This window comes from Oryzias latipes, chromosome 5 (genome assembly GCF_053564925.1).
Source record: "Oryzias latipes strain Hd-rR chromosome 5, Olatipes_Hd-rR_3.1".
NCBI lineage: Eukaryota > Metazoa > Chordata > Actinopteri > Beloniformes > Adrianichthyidae > Oryzias > Oryzias latipes.
This window is the reverse complement of record NC_136241.1, coordinates 14,403,238-14,412,616: the sequence shown is the minus strand read 5'-3', so window position 1 is coordinate 14,412,616 and position 9,379 is coordinate 14,403,238. Positions and strand designations below refer to the sequence as shown.

The window sequence follows — 9,379 nt, the reverse complement described above, 5'->3', positions numbered from 1 at the left end:
TCGCCCATGAGTGACCCCAAAAAGGACAAAACGGGTTTAGAAGATGAATGACTGAATGAATACTTTAAGATAAATAATCCATTTATCTTCTTATGCTAATCCTGAGCATGTTTGCAGGGGTAGCAGTCTAAGCAAAGATGCTCAGATTTTCCTCTCCCTGGCCACTTCCTCCAGCTCCTTGAGGCTGACCCCCAGGCATTCCAATGCCAGGCGAGAAATGTAGTCTCTCCAGCGTGTGCTGGGTTTTCCAGGGCCTCCACCCAGTGGGACATGCCTGGAATACCCCCTTAGGGAGGTATTCAGGACACATCCAGACCAGATGTGTCAGCCACCTCAATTGGCGTCAACCGCCTTAACAAGGGTTAACCCTTGTGCTATCTTAGATGACCCCACCCTTACATTGACGTGTTCTCCCTACCATGACAAAGGTGGATAGAGGTGGAAAGATTTCATGTAATCCACGGACACCAGTGAAGATCACAAATCATTGAAGAAAAAAGGTTCAGCGCACTGTCTAGTGGGTCTAGATGACCCAACTCCCAATGTCAAAGTGCCTAGGATAGCACAAGGGTAACTATGGTGGAGGGGAGAGCTGAAGTGATCCCAGGGGGTAAGCTGTCCGGGACTCTTGCCTCTGGCAGGGTCTCCCATGGACGATTCTGTTACCCCGCCCGGTTTGGCGTCACTCTGTGGCAAGGCCTGGGGTTGGAGCTAGAAGGATCAGCGCTTCTTACACAGGCCCTGGTCGGATCCAGGCCAAAAAAGAGACGCAGGATTACTCTCCCATGGGGCCACCACCTGCAGGACAAATGAAAAGGGGCCAGTGCAATGTGCTTTGGGTGGCAGTCGAAGGCCTGTGCCTTTGTGACTCAAGTAATGGAACTTGGAGGAGAAAAAAATGTCACAATCTAAAGACTACCTCTTCAGAGAACATTAAATTAGGCCATTCCAGGCACAACCTGTCGGTAGTTATAGAGAATGCAACATTTTAAATCTTAATTATCCCAGTTTTTGTACCATTCAAATTCACAAGAATTGAAAGTCTTTTGTGTTTCAAATTTCAAACAAAACACCTAATTGCTTCACTTGATATCATTTTCTTTTCCATTGATGGTGTTGGTGCTTGCACCAAACACGCATTTCCTGAACATCTGACTTATTTTCATCTTCCCTCTTTATTACTGAGCACAAATCGTACAGTTTTCATGTTGAAACTGTACTTCATACCTTTCTTAGAAATCAGAAAGATTACAGATTACCGCCTTTCTTTAGATGATGTATGTACGTTTTTTCGTAACTTAATTTAGCATTTGTAAACATATCTAGTCAAAACTGCTTTACTGTAAAATGGCAAAAATAGGCCTTTAAAATTACAGGTCAACACGTGTGTCAAGCTGTTTTCTGAGGTTTAAAACTGGGAATCAACAGCAGAAAAATAGTCCTTGGCAGTTTTCCCATATGAAAAAAAAAATTGTTTTTGGACAGTTTCTTCTACACAAAGGCAAGTTCTCTGAATTATTTGATTTATGCTCAATACTGTTTTCCCTTGGCAAAGGATCGTTCTTCTGGAGAGTTACCGTACCATTCCTATGCAAGTTGTAAAAGACTCTCTTTCACAAATGCAAAACCATGTTCTTATAGTGTTCTAGTGGGATTGCGAGAAAAGGTCATCCAAGCCACATGTTACCAAAAACAAGAAGGGAGCCAGAGAATAGGTTTGGTATGATGAACGCCTTTTATTTTCACAAAAGAAACAAACTTGAGAAACAAACTTTCAGAAAGAAATTCCATTTGTCTTAGGTTTGTTTTCTCATTCCATTGTGAATGTTGTGTGGGCACACTTCACTGAAGCATTCACCACACGCTTGTATGTGGACCCTGATATCCTATTTTTTTATACTTGTATTCGCCAGCTGGCTTTCAATAAAAAGACATTTAAGGTCAGTTAGGATCAGGAGTGTAGGAGGTCCAGAATGGCTGGTATACTGTCACTGAGGGGCTTTAGTTTAGTCAGGACAGGAAAACAAAAACCAAAGTGCAGAATTGTTTTTCTTAATTGCTTTTAGATTTTAACAAGCTTCAAACATGTTACAAAACCCATTGCAATAAAAAGAAGTACATAAATGTGTAAATATAAAACAATTTGTGTATGTTTATGTGTCATTGTATGTCCTTCTGACTGCCAAGAAAAAAAAACTTTGTCTGAACAACATGTTTTTAAATTAAAACTTTAATTTTCAAGATATGTATCCACTACAGATGACATGGCTGCAAACAGTTAAGCCCTATAAAAAATAAAGAAATTAACGGGTAGGTAAACAAGTAAACCTAGAGAGAAGTTTAACATCAACAGGACCACATTGATTAGTTTAACTGTGCTTGTTTGAATGATACTTTGAAAAAATAAAAAAAATCAATTATTGGAAACAGAATGGAAAAGTGTGCAGTTGGATCTGCGACATCTTAATATACGTGTAGTATCTACCTTTTGTGTGACCTGGGTGGCACCATAGCACTCCTCCACCAAGAGAAGCTAACTGAAGTGGCTCTGGCTTCCTGTTCAGATGCTTCCTTGACGTTTCCCTGTGGAGGTGTTCCAGGTAAAGACCCTACAGATATGTGTTCACACTGGTAATGTGAAGCATGTTTAGGAACTCCTTAAACATGGGGTCTAGAATGTGCATTGTGCATGGTGTTCAGACTGGACTGTCACTTTCTAATGCTAACGCATGTCTGCCACCAACAGTTGAAACAGGCTTGGAAAATCTCGCCAATCTTGCTCCATGCTTTTTCCTTTCACAGCTCAATTATCTATACCCAATATGTGAAAGACTTGGTGCCTTCAAGCACTGACAGCAATTCTGAATTTCTCCTTCATGATCAATTTTCAAACGGTTGACACCTCCTTGAAATAAAAGGAACATTATCCATACATGGCTACCAAATCCATGTCCCTATTTGCTCTAAGTTCAAACTGGTTGAACCTCCAACACATTTTCAGTGGCCGTGCATTTTTTACATAGAGCCTCAAAAAAAATTGTCTTAAAAATGTGTGTAGTTTGAATGCAAGAGTTTTGAATGTGGAAGCCCAAAATGTGTATTTTTTATAGACTTTTCATTGGAAGGGGTCCCTTAAACGCACATTCTTGAGGGCGGATTGAATGTAGCAGACCAAGGTCAAGGTGGAGAGACATTGTGGTCTGGGAGAAGAAAGTCTGAGCATCTTTGCTTAGACATCCTAAACAGATGATTAAACTGCATTCAAAAAATCTCCTCATCCTTAAATACTCTGGTAAACAGTAATCTTTATGTGCATTTTTTAAGAACTGTTTTTTTAACATGAAAAATCTTCAGTGTCACATAGGACACAAAGAAAAACAGTTGTTTTTTTTTGTAGAATTTATTACATTATAGACTTTCAATTGAAATTCTAATGTAGATCACTGGACTTTTAAGCAAAGGCCCATAGGAGATTTTTCTTTTTATTAATAAAAGGTATATTTATTATTGTGGTAAAATACTTGACACTTGAACAGTCCAAATTTGTATTTAAACAGTCACTGGTTTGAATAGTTTTCCTTGACAAGATCATCTGGTTAATGTTGAAAGCAGGCTGTAATAAATTGAAGGAGGCCTTGAGCAGAAGTACTGCAGGCAGGGAGGCAGAGCTGAACTTGGATGTTTACAAAAAAAAGGAAAATGCTTTGAACGTTAAACAAAGGGGATAATACAGCTGACTTGAATTAAACTGTGCTTAAGTTGAGCCATCACTTAATGTGTATTTATTACTATTTTCCAAATCAATTTTTAATACAGTTTCAATTTTTAAGCATGTATTCAAGGTGAATTAAATTACCAAATGCAACTTAATTTTTGGTAAATAAAGGACGTTCTAGTTCTTTAAATCCTTATATTAATCTTCTATTCTTCTTTACCTCTTTTAGAGTCTGGCCATTTTCTAAAAAGTGAACTTTTCAGTGAGCAGCAGTTCTCCACAGCCAGGCAGGTGGATGTCAGAGGTCAAAGAAAAATGGTCAGATGAAAGTGAACAGTATAGCTCAGAAGAACTGCTGATTCCAACTCATCACAGTTGAGCAGAAAGCAGTTGGGCTGCTGTGGAAGACCTCATCAGTTCCATACTTATCAGCTCATACACTGTAAACCCTAACGAGTTGACAGAACTTAAAAATTGTTTTGTAACAGATTACACAATAGTTTTTAAGTTATATTATTAAAACTTTTAAGTTAACATTTATTAAAATGTATATTGTCAGTTGGCTTAAATTTTTATTATTTCATATTAAAAATATTAAGATTCCTCAACTTACAAAAGAGTGATTATTTACTCAAAGTTTTTAATTTTTTCCAACTAAAAAAACACTAACTATATTTTTATAATATTACTCCACTCATAAAATATGTAAAATTCACTCAAATGTTTTATAAATTCTCTAACTCATTAAATGTGTAGCATTGAAAATATTTAGAATTCTTCAGCTTAAAATGTTTCTACTTGAAATGTATTCTAAACAGAGGTATTGATACTGCCCCACAACAAGATTTAAAAGCTAACATTGATAAAAACCAACAAACATGAAAGCCACACAATAGCGATTGCTTAATACACTTTTTTTAATTGCTCTTTTAAAAAAAAAAAGCACAAATATCAAGAGGATGAAGAAACAATCAGTGAAATAAAACTGCATTATAAGAGTGCCACACAACATATTGACAAAAAGTGTTGGTTTGTATTGTACAGCAGAAAAAGCAAATGATCACAACAAAACACATTAGTAGCATAACACTTAAACCAACAAATAGTCCATTCTGGGAGACTCACTCAACGAAGCATTCTTTAGCGTCAATAAATGTCCTTTCAGTGATTTGCTGTCCTCACGGCTCATGACAGCGTTCTGAATAAATGTGAAGGCAAGTTCAAGTTTTTTGGGGTGCTGTAGGTCCAGAGCATAGATGTCCCCGAAGAGTTAGAAGAGATTAGTCAGCCAGATCTGTGGGACCACTGACGGCAGCATCCGGAGCGTCACCACGACAACTGAGAGGAGAACCACAGCAGTGTCTGTGAGGTCTGGTATTCTGGAAAATACAAAACAGAAAACACAGATGAGTTCAGACCCTCAAAGATATTCATCACACTAATGTCCAAAACTAACATTCCTGCCACCTGTCAATGTGAATCTTTTCATGCTAACATTCTCTTAGCTTTTAATCAACTGGCTGTGATGCTTTAAGGACCAACTCCAAATAAAATTGTGTTTTTAAAAAGTTCTTTAGCATTTTTCTGAAAAATCAGGAGATTTATAAAATAATTTAAAGTGTGGATGCCATGCTTTGAACAACTTTGTCAAATAAAAAAGCCCTTTAAACGCTGATTCTATTGATACCAATAGTTAGCGTCGAAAAAAATCCGAAGCATATGAATAATAGACATCTTTCGAAGTAATCAGAGATTTGAATTTGCCGCTAAGAGCGCAGGCTGGAAGTGACCTCGATATGACCTGTGACGTCACGAAAGGCGTTGACTTTCGCAGTTCCGCTTCGGACAGCATGTAAACAAAACAGGTAGTCTTCGTTTCTCTCGTGTTTAAATCTGTTAATCATCAACATGCCAAGTCGTTGTGTGGCAGCTGGATGTAGCAATACATCTAGTGAAAGTGTATCTGTGTATAAATTCCCAAAACAAGAAACGCTGCTGAAAAGGGGAAAGTTCAAGAAGGTGGACGGCGAAGGATTTTTCCCTCCAGATCTGCAGGAGAGAAGTCTGCGTTTTCGAAGGGACAAAAACCGGGACACAAACGAAGAATTTTGAACGGAGAGTTGGGAGGAGGATCTTGGCTTCTGAGTCGAGGAAAGGCGGGTGAGCTGGAAGCGAGCGAGCCGTTTTCTGGGTCGGAGAGGACGGCGCTGGAGTCGGGAGCGGAGGCTGCTAAGCTAGTGTGCATCACGATGGATCACATTGAGGCGAAGTAGTCGTGTTTTCTGTTGTCCTTGGATCCAACTGGAGTATTTCAACGCACTCAATGTTTTGCAAGAGAAGCAACAGGCCTGCAACGTTTTTTTTTCTTTTGCTTTTGAGGTGCCGGTACCGTGAGTAAACTGAACTGTGTGTGTGTGTGTGTGTTTGTGAGCGTGCGCGCGCGCACGAGAAAAGGTTTCAAACTGGTTCAAACAGGTAAAACTGTTAATGTTCCACAGTTGTTAATGGTATACAGTGACTTTGTTAACTAAAGAGTAGTAATATCTGGGAAACTTTTATTTTGTGACATTTATTTTGTAAATTGGGTTGAAAACCAGTGTTTACCTTTGTTTAGATTAGGCCAAAAGGGGACATTTTGAGTATATTTTAGGGTAAGTGGAGTAATTTAATTTTATACATTTTTTAGACTTACTGGAGTCTAGCCGAATCTTCATGCTGGCTATCGTCATCGGCATCACTAGACCTACTACTTTCTGCTATATCCTCCTCACTTTCGCAAAAGGGTTCGAATCGATACGGTTGCAAAAGTGACTCATCATCATGATAATCTCCGCAACTTTCCTCTTCATCTTTCTGTTCATCTGATGATAAATCGCTAATAGAGACGGTAGCATCACTCTGTGCTTCGCTATCGGTGCTAGCCATGTTGTCTGCCTTTTGTTACGTTACAAACATGGCGGCGCGAAGTCGGCGAAATGCGTGAAGCCGGCGGCCGTCCTCGTTGTTTATATCGCGTTTTTCGCTATTTATTCTTTTTCGAAAAATATTAAAAACAATCGCAACATGAAATAGAGACTATTTACTATATTTTGGCTTATTAAAATAGTCCATGTCACCCACACTTTAAGACTAAAGCTTCATTTTTCTTTATTCATGCAATGATGGATCAGGAGCAGAAAAGGTAAACCAAAAGGTTCCCGCTCCCTCCAATCAGCAGTCCCTGATGTTCGCCTTTCATCTTCCGTCTCATTCTTAAAACCATTTAAAAATATCACTCAGTTTGCAAACTACAAACAATTGCCTATTTATTATGTCACTCGATAAAATCTCAATCAATATTAAAGGATTAGAGAAAAACATTGACAGGGAGTCGTGTGCACTTACTGTACAGGTCTTGAAGAAGTTGGAGGCATCTTCATGCAGATAAACAGGAAGTGCAAGGAGGACAAGTGCCCGTCTCATGTTCACGTCACGCTGGTCCTAAAAGAATAAAAAGAAATATACATTACCATTGAAGCAAACGCAGAGCAAACACTTCCAATATTTACTTAAGGAACTTTAAGAAATAATAAAATTATACCTTTTCTAGATGTCTATTTCTAGTAAGAGGACAGTGCAGTGTTTATGGCATGATCCACTTCAGGTCAAAGACCCAAAGTCATTTTAAGGCAAGTTACACTATGGCTTCTCACTGCTGTTTACAAATGATTTGTTATCCGTTTTTGAATTATGCTCATTGGAAATTCACCTGGAGGTCATAAATCCTAACCAAGCTGGCCAGTTCCTGTCTGTTTTGGTGGACTTTGGCTCAGAAAAAGGCAGCTTTAAGTTCCACAAACATGTAAAAACTGCACAATTTCCTCTGACTGCATCTACTCTACATAAATCCATTTCAGATCTTGACAGATGAGTTATCATGGTTTCAAATGATGGAATGGTGCTAATGCAACTATCATAGACACATGACAATATTCCAAAGTGTCTCCACATACATGCCAGTGGAAACACCTTGGAATATTGGCTATGTCGTACTGCAGTATTAAATGTAGTACTCCATAGTGCTCAAGTAGCAGAACACAACTTGCACCTCCATTCCATTGTGCCAACTTCAGCCTGCAATCTAAATATGTTTGGTTAAATTGTAAATAATTTTAACTCTATTTCTATTTGGCTAGTTAAAATCTGCATAAATGCTTCCATGCTGCCATATCAATCTAATAATGGTAATAGTTCAGGATGAATATATTAAATAAGTATAAAACTCACCCACTGACACCTGTTTTCTGGTGAAATGGTGACTTTCTGGTGAACTTTCTGAAGTTCAGTATCTGAAAAAGTCCAAAAGAGATTTTTCAATGTTAAAGAAAAATGTTTCAATTATATTCAGATCAAAACATTTATTGCACTACATAAACTATTGCATTTTTTGTTTTTTTAATTAATAGCTCTAGACAAATAACTGATCAGGAGACAAGTTACCTGGCTGGCCTTGGCCTCTACCTGGAGGTGAAACACTGAAGACTCTGTAGTTCGGTACCTGAACACAACACGAACACGTTAATTTATTTTTACAAAAACCTTTCTTATAATAGAGTTCAGTGATTTAAAAAAGCTTAAAGCTGCATTCAAAACCCAATGCTTCCATGTAGCCACCAGACTTAAAACTGTTGGCGGTAGCTCCTCCCACACAACCGTTAGAGGCTTTGAGTGACATTTTTGGACAAATGTCCAGCAGCAAACTTTAGCCACAGACAGAGGCCTCCAACGCGAATTTCACACGCAGATCACGTTTAGTGTTATTGCAGCATAACAGATCATTTCTACCTCTGAAAAAACTCATCACTGTCGTAACTTACGGGCAGAAATGCATTTTGGGTTTGGCTCGCCATACGTCTGCTCTGCTATGACGAACTAATGTAGATTGTCACATTAAGCTGTAAAAACGATCGTAACACACGTATGTTTAAACAGTAAAGCACATCTACGGTAGTATAAGAGCACTTTTAAAGCATTTCATTCAAAATAAAGTAAACCGTGAACGATACTTACCAAATTAAATCAGGGCTGAAGACAAGACGGCGCCACTGAGGAAAACATCAGCGATGAGGCGGATGGAAAAAAAACGAGGTTGGGACGTCTTGAAGCGGGGCGAAAGTACGACGGAGTATTAGGGCCACCAAAAAAAAAAAAATTAGAGCCACCAAAAAAAAAAAAAAGTAAAATTACGAGATTTTATCTCGTAAATTTAGGAGATAAAAACTCGTAAATTTACGACTTTTTATCTCATAAATTTACGACTTAAAATCTCATATATTTACGAGAAAAAAGTCGTAGATTAAGGAAAAAACACCGAAGTTGTCCGTTTATCGGAACCTAGCTTGAAGATGAAGTATGTGGAGCCTTTTGTGAAGCTTCATTTCCGGATTATTATAGGTGTAAAACAAAGAGATTCTGAACCTTTTGGCGACTCAAAATCAGATTAGTTTCCGTGTAGCAGTCTTTCCGGGGTTCAGTGTCAGTAAAGCGGAGTTTAATATGTAAAATAAGGAGCTCAGAGACACGTTTGGGTGTAGACAATCACTGCAGCCTTTATTCTCCTTTTCATTCACATATCCTGAAGTTCATTTGTCTCATTACGTCATGAACCTGTCATCCCAACACCAA

General features: G+C 38.4%; 1 long non-coding RNA gene across 1 annotated transcript; it reads right to left on the bottom strand.

The window, feature by feature from the left end:
- Positions 1 to 4,150: 4,150 nt before the first annotated feature.
- On the bottom strand, positions 4,151 to 8,046 carry LOC144992305 (uncharacterized). Its single transcript, XR_013656174.1, has 3 exons — positions 7,982 to 8,046; positions 7,100 to 7,195; positions 4,151 to 5,094 (listed from the first exon to the last, which is right to left on the bottom strand). It is a non-coding gene; the product is annotated as an uncharacterized LOC144992305 (long non-coding RNA).
- Positions 8,047 to 9,379: the final 1,333 nt, after the last annotated feature.